Source organism: Malaya genurostris, chromosome 1, assembly GCF_030247185.1.
Source record: "Malaya genurostris strain Urasoe2022 chromosome 1, Malgen_1.1, whole genome shotgun sequence".
In the NCBI taxonomy this organism is placed as follows: Eukaryota; Metazoa; Arthropoda; class Insecta; order Diptera; family Culicidae; genus Malaya; species Malaya genurostris.
The window spans coordinates 88,586,604-88,599,038 of NC_080570.1; the positions used below are offsets into that span (position 1 = coordinate 88,586,604).

The 12,435-nt window shown below is 32.3% G+C and overlaps 1 protein-coding gene across 4 annotated transcripts in view; it reads left to right on the forward strand.

Annotated features, from left to right (window-relative positions):
- LOC131440669 (syntaxin-binding protein 5) overlaps positions 1-12,435 on the forward strand; it is a 444,075-nt gene that overhangs the window by 321,305 nt on the left and 110,335 nt on the right. The gene's annotated exons all lie outside the window — the stretch shown is intronic.

The window sequence follows — 12,435 nt, forward strand, 5'->3', positions numbered from 1 at the left end:
GAATCCTTTTAAGCGTTTTCTTCCTGGTGGAACAACAACTTGACCAAATTAGTACTGCATAAAGCATGGCTGGTCTGAAAATTTGTTTATAAATTAACAATTTGTTTTTTAGACAGTGCTTAGAATTTCTGTTTATAATAGGATATAAATATTACACTTTGCCTGGATTCCTTCAATGTGATCCTTGAAAGTGAGTTTTTTGTCATACGTTAAACCTAAGTATTTAGCTTGATCAAACCATGTCAATTCCAAGCCATTCAATTTGAGAATGTGATTATTGTTTGGTTTAAGAAAAGGAGCTCTTGGCTTATGAGGAAAGGTAATTAATCGCGTTTTTGCTGCATTTGGTTTAATTGTCCATTTTGACAGATAATCACTGAAAATATTTAAACTTCTTTGTAGGCGACTGCAGATCACTCTTAGATTTCTACCTGTGGCTAACAGACTTGTGTCGTCACAGAATAGCGATTTCTGACAACCAACGGGTAGATTTGGAAGATCAGAAGTAAAAATATTATACAAGATTGGAGCTACGCTCGAACCCTGCGGAACACCGGCTCGCACGGGTAGCAATTCAGATTTACAATTCTGATAGCTAACCTGAAGAGTACGATCAGTTATATAATTTTGAATCATTTTGATCAAATAAATAGGAAACCAGACATTTTTGCTATTAAACCTTTGTGCCAAACACTGTCGAATGCTTTTTCTATGTCTTGAAGAACAACTCCAGTGGATAACCCAGAAGATTTATTTGCTTTTATCATGTTCTTAACTCTTACAAGTTGATGAGTAGTTTAATGTTCATGACGAAATCCAAACTGCTCTGGTAAAAAAATGAATTCTCATTCATCATTCTCAACAAGATAAATTTTTCAAAAAGTTTACTGATAGAAGTAAGTAAGCTAATTGGTCGATAACTTGATGTTTCTGCTGGGTTTCTATCAGGTTTGAGGATAGGAATTACTTTAGTGTTTTTCCATCTTTTTGGGAAGTAAGCTAATGAAAAACACTTGTTGAAAACTTTCACCAAGAGTCTCAAAGCAACATCGGGAAGATTTTTAATAAGAATATTAAAAATTCCATCATTACCAGGAGCCTCCATGTTTTTAAGTTTCCTAATAATTGACTTAATTTCATCAAAATTCGTCTCAATAATGTCTTCTTGTGATAACACTTGGGTAGAAATATGCTCATATTTCAGTGAGACTTCATTTTCAATAGGACTCACAACGTTCAAAATAAAATTTTGTTCACAAGTCGGATTACTGGGATGAAGAACTGTGAAGTAACCAGCTGAGAGTTGATTATGAAGTATTTTACCATTACTGTTATTTTGCTTACAATTCCACTGGACATGCTTAGCATTTAAGTCCCCTACTACGAAAAATTTCGGTCGATATCTTGTGAGTTTTTGCAAATCGCCTTTAAAGAAATTTATTTGTTCGCCGGTGCATTGGAATGGTAAATATGCTCCAGCGATGAAATAAATTCCATGAATGGTTTCAACTTCGATACCCAAGCTTTCAATAACTTTAGTATTGAAAGAAGGTAAAATTCGATGTTTGATTTACCGTTGGACAAAAATGGCAACTTCACCACCCATTCCAGTAAACCTTCAATTTGACATTTGGTTTCAGAAAAGTTTCTGTAACAACGGCAATATGAATTTTGTGAACTTTAAGAAAATTATTAAATTCATCTTCACTCGATTTCAAAGATCGAGCATTCCAATTTAAAATATTCAAATAATTATTTAACATCACCGTTAAATTTTAAATTGATTATAATATTATTTGCAAATTGCCATCCGATTTGAAATGCTTCAAAAAGTGATGAAGTCTAATTCATTCGGATGATCATTTGAAAAAGTTGATCTTGTGGTAGATCATTTTATTTTCAGTTGTACCACCTAAATCAACTTCATTTAAAGAAGCGAATGGCATTGAAGGAATATTTGTAGGTAGACTGCCATTAGAAGAAGATGATATGGCCGATCTACCTATTAATAAATTGTTTTCGTTAGAAGATGAACTACAAGGCGGTCCTGTGTTTTGATTATTTACATTAGAAGAATTAAGTGGTAGATTACTACCTGTTATACTAGCATAAGTAACATCAGAAGAAGATGATGACGAGGTCGATCTACCTGTCAATAAATTGTTTTCGTTAGAAGAGGAATTGTACTTGTTTTGAATTCAAAGACATTTGTAACGGTTTTTTGATTTTCAGATATGGTCTGTAAATTTAAGGTCGTTGATTTGACTTCTAAGCGAACGAGCGTTTAAAAAACATTTCAAATAATTGGATTTATGATTTCCATCGCAATTTGAACATGAAAATTTATCAGTGGTTTCATTCATTGAACAAACGTTTTTCGAATGCGATTTACCACAATTCAAACACCGTATATCCATATGACAATTTTTGGTTCCATGGCCGAAGCCTTGGCAACGACGACATTGCGTTAAGTTTGCAATACGATTATGCCGTTTATAATGTTCCCAATGATTTTTAATGTGGGAAATGTAACGTACTTTTTCTAAAGTTTTCAAATTGTTTACATCACTTCGATTGAAGTGTATTAGGTAAAGTTCATGGGAAATTCCACAGCGTGGTTTAGAAGTACCATTCGCTCTTTTTTTCATAAGTATTACTGGGGAAGGGGCAAAACCAAACAATTCTTTTAGTTCATTTTTAATTTCATCGGTACTTTGATCATTTGATAAGCCTTTCAAGACAGCCTTGAAGGGTCTGTTGATTTTATATCATATGAATAAAATTTATGAAGTTTCTCGGACAAATATCGAATAATACGTTCGTAATCTTCCAATCCATCAACCAAGACTCGACATTCTCCTCTTCGTCCGATTTGAAATGAGACTTTTACTTCCGGGAGAAAAGTAGAAAGCTCAATACGGAATGCTTTGAAGTCGGAAATCATCACCGTCACTGGTGGCATAGATTGATGTTTCTTCCCAGAACGACAAGCGTCTATTTTGGGAATTTTTGAAGAATTTTCTTCTATGTCGCTACAATCGGATTCTGGAAGAATCTCGTAAATATTGTTAGACGGCATAGGATCAACGGAAGGGAAATCCGTCCGTTGTCTTTTATTTTTACATTCAGATTCTATAAGATCGTGAATGTTATTAGAAATATGTTGAATAACGGATTGTGATTTATTCCGTATTGAATTATTTTTAGCCTTAGGCTTGTTGCTTTTCCGGTTGGAAGCAGGCATTTTTGAAATGAATGAAATTTTAAATTAAACTAACTAGGCTAAATTAGTCTTCGATTAGACTCCTAGCTAGCCTTAAAAAAGGCTGATTAATTTCTTAGTCACTCTTTGTATCACTTAGTCACTCTAATATCACTCTTTGTAAAGCCTTGAGAAAGGCTGACTAATCGTAAGTCCATAAAAAGACTGTTAGTGATTCAGGTAGCCTTGAAAAAGACTGAAGCCTCAATGAAACTCTAGGTAGCCAGAAAAAATTTCCAGGAGCCAAGAGCTATACGCGTGCGGTGCGAACGACTGTTCAACACCGACTGATGTTGAATGTAGTTGATGACGCCGTTGCAGGCCATCAGTTTAATCAAGTAAGACTATCGAAATATTATAGATTTAAATCTGAATTTCCTTCATGAAAATATGGATTAAGGTTCTTTTTATCTAGAAAATTATTATAATTATTATTTTTGTTATTATTATTATTTTTATTATTATTATTTTTATTATTATTATTATTATTATTATTATTATTTTTATTATTATTATTATTATTATTATTATTATTATTATTATTATTATTATTATTATTATTATTATTATTATTATTATTATTATTATTATTATTATTATTATTATTATTATTATTACCAAGATCGTCGATACATTTTACCACAGGCTATTACAATGGTCTCTTACTGAAATTTTGTGAAGAAACAGATATTTGCAAACTTCATAATTTTGATATTATCAACAAAATGTATAAAAAAAAGCCTATTTAATAATTTATAGCAGTTAATCGTGCGGTTAAAATAATTTTCTTGAGTAGATTTAATAATAAATGACGAAATACCTAATATGATATTAAAAAAAAGGAATATGTTTTATTAAATTCAAATCGTTGTGACTATATAAGAATTATATTAGGATAAGATTTCTATTTGAAAGTGATGCTACGGCGAAGAAATACTGCTGCCTTAAGAAATAAACGTATTTATGGAAAAATATTATTATTATTATTATTATTATTATTATTATTATTATTATTATTATTATTATTATTATTATTATTATTATTATTATTATTATTATTATTATTATTATTATTATTATTATTACTATTATTATTATTATTATTATTATTATTATTATTATTATTATTATTATTATTATTATTATTATTATTATTGTTATTATTAAAGTTACTATTTTGTTACCAAGATCGTCGATACATTTTACCACAGGCCATTACAATTGTCTCTCACTCAAATTTCGCGAAGAAACAGATATCTCCGAACTTCATAGTTTCTAAAAAAATAAACTAAAAATTTGTTGTACCTAGTTTTAAATTAACAAATTCAAAACAAGTTGTTTCAAGTTTAGAAAGAACAGTTTTATGATAGTAATTGTTTAATGTAACTAATCTGTACATTAGTGTAGATGCATCGTTCCCAATTCTAATAGTAAAAAGATAACTTGTACAATTCACACAATCGATCAACTAATTGATATTCGGAAGTGTGAAGGAAGCGTGCTTGTTTTTTTTTGTATTCGCGACACCCAGTAATGTCCCTGACATTAGCTACCCGCCTTTTTTAATTATAACATATTAATTTTTAATTATAACATATATTTATAACATTAATCTGGAAAACACATATTAATCTGTGAGCCTGGCATCCTTGATCATGTGAAACAAAACGAAATGTTATTGTTGGTATGGTATGTGTAATGAAAACATCAAAATTGGTAAACATTTTTAACTAATAGTACTGATGTTGTACCGTTGAATTCCACTATGTTATATCACGTCATTACACTCTCACAAAGTCACTATTTTCACAGTCACTATTTTTTCGAAAGTGTATCAAACGTTATAATACAGATACGTATTTCGGAATGCTATTTGCATCCTCACAAAAATTCGAAAATTTACGTTTCAAAAATTCCGCACGCCGCCCCCCAAAACCTCCAATACAGTTTTCAGAAGACTTCCTAATAAGGTAAAGGGTGGGAGATCTTTTTCTAAAATTATTCAAAATAAAATTCAACACGAAATTCTGAAAGAGAAAACTAAAAAATTGTTTAGCATTCTGAACGTGAAAACTTTGGAATGTTATAATCTTCATTTAAAATTAGCGAAACAATATCCCCAAGGTTTCGAAATTTTCCTAAGCAAAGTTAAATTTGCAGAACACTGCGAATCTGAGCGAAAACGAATTCTTCTTCACAAAAAATTCGAAAATTTACGTTTCAAAAATTCCGCACGCCGCCCCCCAAAACCTCCAATACAGTTTTCAGAAGACTTCCTAATCAATCGGTCATCTCAGAATTTTACCAACGAACAAACAAAACTTCTCAATCTTGGGTTAAATTATGCAATTTCTTCTAAAGTAAATCTCGAACAAGTTATTATAGACGTAGAAACAGGCCTAAATAACTGTAATCTTTCTTTTTCTCAAATTAATGATCCAGAACTATTGTAGCTGATATCATTAAAAATACCTCACTGAAAAATCAACAAAATATGGGTGATAAAGAAATAGTGAAACAATTACGGGAAAAGCCTGTATTTTATGTTAAGGCTGATAAGGGAAACAAAGTGGTAATTATGGACAAAGAAGATTATGATAATCTGATAAATAAAAAAATCAATGACGGCCCTTATAGGAAACAAAGAGCCGACCCCCTTCCAGATATTATTAAAAAAGTAGTCACTATTTTTTACCTGGAGCTTTTAGTGGAATGTATTCAACAGTTTCACTTTTTCTGTACCATTTAATTCCACTATTTCACTGTCACGTTATTACACTTTCACAAAGTCACTCTACTTTAATGAAGCATAACCAACGTTACAATACAGATACGCGTATTTCGGAATGTTACTTACATCCTTCTTCAGTGTATCGGTTTTATAAGTTTGTTTGAAAGAATGCTGTAATGCTGCTCCTTTTATACGAAATGTCTTATTGTCAACGGGTAAAAACGGGAAGAAACAGGTAGTAACAGACGGGTAAAACGGTAGTTTGATTGTCAGCGGAGGGCAACAAACTGGAGAAGTCGGATATTAAGGGATTAAGTATTACCTGAATCTATTTGTATCTTATGTGTCGGTAATAGCTTGAATAGCCAGGAGGGCTTATTTCCTTGGTCACGATTCAATAAAAAAATGGAGTTATTTTTGAAGATTTCTAAACTTTCAGCTGTGTCTAATTTCCATGGGTTGGAAATTTGTCTTATGATTTTTATGTCGTTGGTAGTGAGTTCATGATCTTCAGAAAAGGCATGTTCAGCTACTTTTGACTTGAAATGATGTGGTAGTCCTTTCTCTAATTCTTTAGATGCTTTCGCTATTTCAGCGACGTGCTCTTTGAAACGAATGTCTAGAGTTCTCTTTGTTTGTCCAATATATATTTTATCACAATGAGAACACGAGATTTTGTATACCCCAGATTTTTTCAAATTATCCGTAGGATCTTTTGCAGAACCTAGTAAATTTTTCAATTGACAGTTCATGCTGCTGAATACTAAATCCAAACCAAATTTATTTAGTTTTGATTTCAAAGGATGTGTGATGTTTGGATTGAAGTCTACCGATATTCTTTTTAAATTTTCCGATGGGGGAGACAGAGTTGTAAGTGATTGTTTTTTCAACAATCTTAATTTTTTGTCGAGGATTGTTTGAATTGAACGCTCCGGATATCCATTGAGCTTTCCAATTTCGAAAATAAAGTTTTTCTCTTTTATTGCAGCATCTCTTTTAAAAGGTAAGGTCAGCATTCTGTGAATCATATGGTGGAAAGCTGCCATTTTGTGTTGGTGGGAATGATTAGAAGTATTTAGTATGACCCGATCTGTGTTGGTTGGCTTCCTGTATATCTCGAAATTTAAGGTTTTTGCCTCTCTGATAATGAGGATATCTAAGAAAGGTAAACTGTTGTCTTTCTCCTCCTCATAGGTGAATTTAATGTTTTTATGTAAGTTATTAATCATTCGTAAGAAAGTTGATAAATCATTGCGTTTGATGATACAGAATATCTCCACCAGCGATTAGGTAATAATCCCTGGTTTTTCAAAAGTTCTTCAAGATTTGCCATAAACAATTCGCATAAAAACGGGGAGAGCGGATTACCCATTGGTGCCCCTTGCAACTGTTTATAAAATCCGCCTCTGAATTTGAAGTAATTTACATCCATACAAAGCCGAGTTAGGTTCAGATATGACCTTACTTTGCTTTTCCATAAATTGTTACTATGTTGTTGAAGTAACCAATCTTCTAATAGATTAATTGAGTCTTTCACCGGGACACTTGGGAATAAGGCGGTTACAACGAATGACACCATTATTTCGTCTTCTTCGATTTCACCAGAGTTTTGAAGTTGACTCGTAAATTCTTGTGTGTTGGGGACTGATCTACTGAAAAATTTTTTTGGCATAGAATGGAATTCTTTTACTAGCCATTTGGCGATTTTTTGGGTAGGGGCTCCCACTGAAGAAATAATTTCTTTTATTTCGTTACCAGGTTTGTGAACCTTCGGTAGTCCTTTGATTTTGGGTAAAGAAGGGTTAGGAACTTTGAGGTGATTGAGGTTGATATCGAAGTTTGGATTACATTCAAAAAGAGTTTTATCCACTTTTTTGATAATTTCAGGAAGGGGGTCGGTCGCCAAATGGCTAGTAAAAGAATTCCATTCTATGCCAAAAAAAATTTTTCAGTAGATCAGTCCCCAACACACAAGAATTTACGAGTCAACTTCAAAACTCTGGTGAAATCGAAGAAGACGAAATAATGGTGTCATTCGATGTAACCGCCTTATTCCCAAGTGTTTCGGTGAAAGACTCAATTAATCTATTAGAAGATTGGTTACTTCAACAACATAGTAACAATTTATGGAAAAGCAAAGTAAGGTCATATCTGAACCTAACTCGGCTTTGTATGGATGTAAATTACTTCAAATTCAGAGGCGGATTTTATAAACAGTTGCAAGGGGCACCAATGGGTAATCCGCTCTCCCCGTTCTTATGCGAATTGTTTATGGCAAATCTTGAAGAACTTTTGAAAAACCAGGGATTATTACCTAATCGCTGGTGGAGATACGTTGATGATATATTCTGTATCATCAAACGCAATGATTTATCAACTTTCTTACGAATGATTAATAACTTACATAAAAACATTAAATTCACCTATGAGGAGGAGAAAGACAACAGTTTACCTTTCTTAGATATCCTCATTATCAGAGAAGCAAAAACCTTAAATTTCGAGATATACAGGAAGCCAACCAACACAGATCGGGTCATACCAAATACTTCTAATCATTCCCACCAACACAAAATGGCAGCTTTCCACCATATGATTCACAGAATGCTGACCTTACCCCTTAAGAGAGATGCTGCAATAAAAGAGAAAAATTTTGTTTTCGAAATTGGAAAGCTCAATGGATATCCGCAGCGTTCAATTCAAACAATCCTCGACAAAAAATTAAGATTGTTGAAAAAACAATCACTTACAACTCTGTCTCCCCCATCGGAAAATTTAAAAAGAATATCGGTAGACTTCAATCCAAACATCGCACATCCTTTGAAATCAAAACTAAATAAATTTGGTTTGGATTTAGTATTCAGCAGCATGAACTGTCAATTGAAAAATTTACTAGGTTCTACAAAAGATCCTACGAATAATTTGAAAAAATCTGGGGTATACAAAATCTCGTGTTCTCATTATGATAAAATATATATTGGACAAACAAAGAGAACTCTAGACATTCGTTTCAAAGAGCACGTCGCTGAAATAGCGAAAGCATCTAAAGAATTAGAGAAAGGACTACCACATCATTTCAAGTCAAAAGTAGCTGAACATGCCTTTTCTGAAGATCATGAACTCACTACCAACGACATAAAAATCATAAGACAAATTTCCAACCCATGGAAATTAGACACAGCCGAAAGTTCAGAAATCTTAAAAAATAACTCCATTTCTTTATTAAATCGTGACCAAGGAAATAAGCCGTCCTGGCTATTCAAGTTATTACCGACACATAAGATACAAATAGATTTTGAAAATACTTAATTTCTTAATCTCCCACTTCTTCAGTTTGTTACCCTCCGCTGACAATCAAATTACCGTCCTACCCGTTTGTTACTATTTGTTTCTTCTCGTTTTTACCCGTTGACAATAATACATTTCGTATAAAAGGAGCAGCATTACAGCATTCTTTCAAACAAACTTATAAAACCGATACACTGAAGAAGGATGTAAGTAACATTCCGAAATACGCGTATCTGTATTGTAACGTTTGTTATGCTTCATTAAAGTAGAGTGACTTTGTGAAAGTGTAATAACGTGACAGTGAAATAGTGGAATTAAATGGTACAGAAAAAGTGAAACTGTTAAAAAAGTAGATAAAACTCTTCATGAATGCAACCCAAACTTCGATATCAATCTCAGTAGTCTCAAAGTTTGTAACCCCTCTTTCTCCAAAATAAAAGGACTACCAAAGGTTCATAAACCTGGTAACGAAATAAGGGAAATCATTTCTTCAGTAGGGGCCCCAACTCAAAAAATATCCAAATGGCTAGTAAAAGAATTCCAATCTATGCCAAAAAAATTCTTCAGTAAATCAGTTCCTAACACACAGGCATTCGTTACTCAACTTCAGAATTCAGGCGAAATCGAAGATGACGAAATGATGGTATCTTTCACGCAGAGAAATTTTTTTTAAATATAACCAAATTTGGGTTTCACGCAACGATTTATTTTGTTAAAATAGTGACAAAAGAAAATCTGGTTTGATATAGAAAATATTGCTGCTTGAAACTACAAAACATGATAATTAATTTTACTCAGTGTGTTAGCTTGTTTCAAACGACATTTTGATAAAAACAACAAATATTTCACTTGTGCGTTCCTGTCAATTTCTTGACAAACAATTTCACAGTGAATTCAATTTGAAAAATTTGTTATGAATGAACGAACTTTAGATAAAGTTAGGAATTGTTGCGCTTTGAATTCACAAACTATTTAGTTGAAATAAATTACCTTAAATTTAGCTATTTCAACAAACGCTTTTCTTTGTTGAAATCATACATTTTTGTTTGTTTTTAAAAATAAAATGATTTCTTTCAAATTAATTTACAGGGTTATATTTTAAACTACTTTTATTTCGATTTATATTGGTTCAAACATTTCTAGAAAACTTTATCTTTAATTTAGAATATTTTTAAGACTTTAGATCGTTTCGTCATTCCGTTGCTACACGATCGTATTATTTACATACCGCAGTAAAGCCATGTTTTTTATTTTTATAGCATCCGGTGCTCGGTGCTCCATCAGTCCGGTCAAAACAGCGAACCTGCATCAAATATTTTTTGTAAAAAAAATGTGTTATGTAATATGATGCAAATTTTTAAAATATACCTAATCATCAATACATACACTTGAATTGTTGGAAACCTCCTAGGAAATGAAAGCAAAATTCTTTCGCGGGAGACAAAAATGCATTGGTTTATACGCGCGAGAAAAAACATGTTCTGGTTTATATAAAATAAAACTAACGCGGTTCATTTAAACAGTAAACTTAGTTGTATTATTACACAAATAATATCATAGATAAATAGAACCAAGTTTTTTCTTGATGTTAAGGTATAGCAGGATTGAGTCAACGAGAACATTGCCGATAACATTAACTCAACTTTGGTTGACATGTAAAAAATTGTTAGTTTATTTCAACAATAAACTCAGCGGGAACAAATATATTTTTGGTTTGGTTGGACTAAAATTTTGATTCAAATCAAACAAAGATCATTGTTTTTGTTGAAGGGAGAAATTGGTTTGTAACAATCATATTCTAGCTTGAAATGAATATAAATCAAATTTTAAAAACTACTAACTGTTTTGTTATTTTAAACATGCTCAATTTCTCTGCGTGTTCGATGTAACCGTCTTATTCCCAAGTGTCCCAGTGAAGGACTCAATCAATCTGTTGGAAGATTGGTTACTTCAACAAAATAGTAGTAGTTTATGGAAATGCAAAGTACGGTCTTATCTTACTCTAACCCGGCTTTGCATGGATGTAAATTATTTCAAATTCAGAGGGGAATTTTATAAACAATTACAAGGGGCACCAATGGGCAATCCACTCTCCCCGTTTTTATGTGAATTATTCATGGCAAACCTTGAAGAACTTTTAAATAAGCAGGGATTATTACCTAATCGCTGGTGGAGATACGTAGATGATATATTTTGCATCATCAAACGCAATGATTTATCGAACTTCTTAGAAATAATTAATAATTTACATAAAAATATTAAATTCACCTATGAGGAAGAGAAAGACAACAGTTTACCTTTCTTGGATATTCTTATTGTCCGGGAGGCAAAATCCTTAACTTTCGAAATATATAGGAAGCCAACCAATACGGACCGTGTCATACCAAATACTTCTAATCATTCCCATCAACACAAAATGGCAGCATTCCACCATATGATTCACAGAATGCTATCCTTGCCCCTTAGAAAAGATGCTGCGATAAAAGAGAAAAACTTTATTTTCGAAATTGGAAAGTTCAATGGATATCCAGAGCATACAATTCAAACCATCTTCGATAAAAAATTAAGACTGAAAATTTTAAAAGAATATCAGTGGACTTCAATCAAAACATTTCACACCCACTAAAATCAAAACTAAGAAAATTTGGTTTAGATTTAGTGTTCAGCAGTATGAACTACCAATTGAAAACTCTACTAGGTTCTACAAAAGATCCTACAGAGAATTTGAAAAAGTCTGGGGTACACAAAATCTCGTGTCCTCATTGCGATAAAATATACATCGGACAAACAAAGAGAACACTGGACATTCGTTTCAAGGAACATATCTCAGAAATAGCGAAAGCATCCAAAGAATTGGAAAAGGGACTACCACATCACTTCAAATCAAAAGTAGCAGAACATGCCTTTTTTGAAGATCATGAACTCACTACTAATGACATAAAAATCTTACGACAAATTTCCAATCCATGGAAATTAGATTCAGCAGAAAGTTTAGAAATATTCAAAAACAACTCCATCTCTTTATTAAACCGAGACCAAGGGAATAGATCTTCTTGGCTTTTCCAGTTACTACCCATATCCAAGATAAAAACAAGCATAGAAAACACTTAACTCTTCCAGTTTTCTGTTACCTGTTTTTACCTTTCTTTTTTTTTCT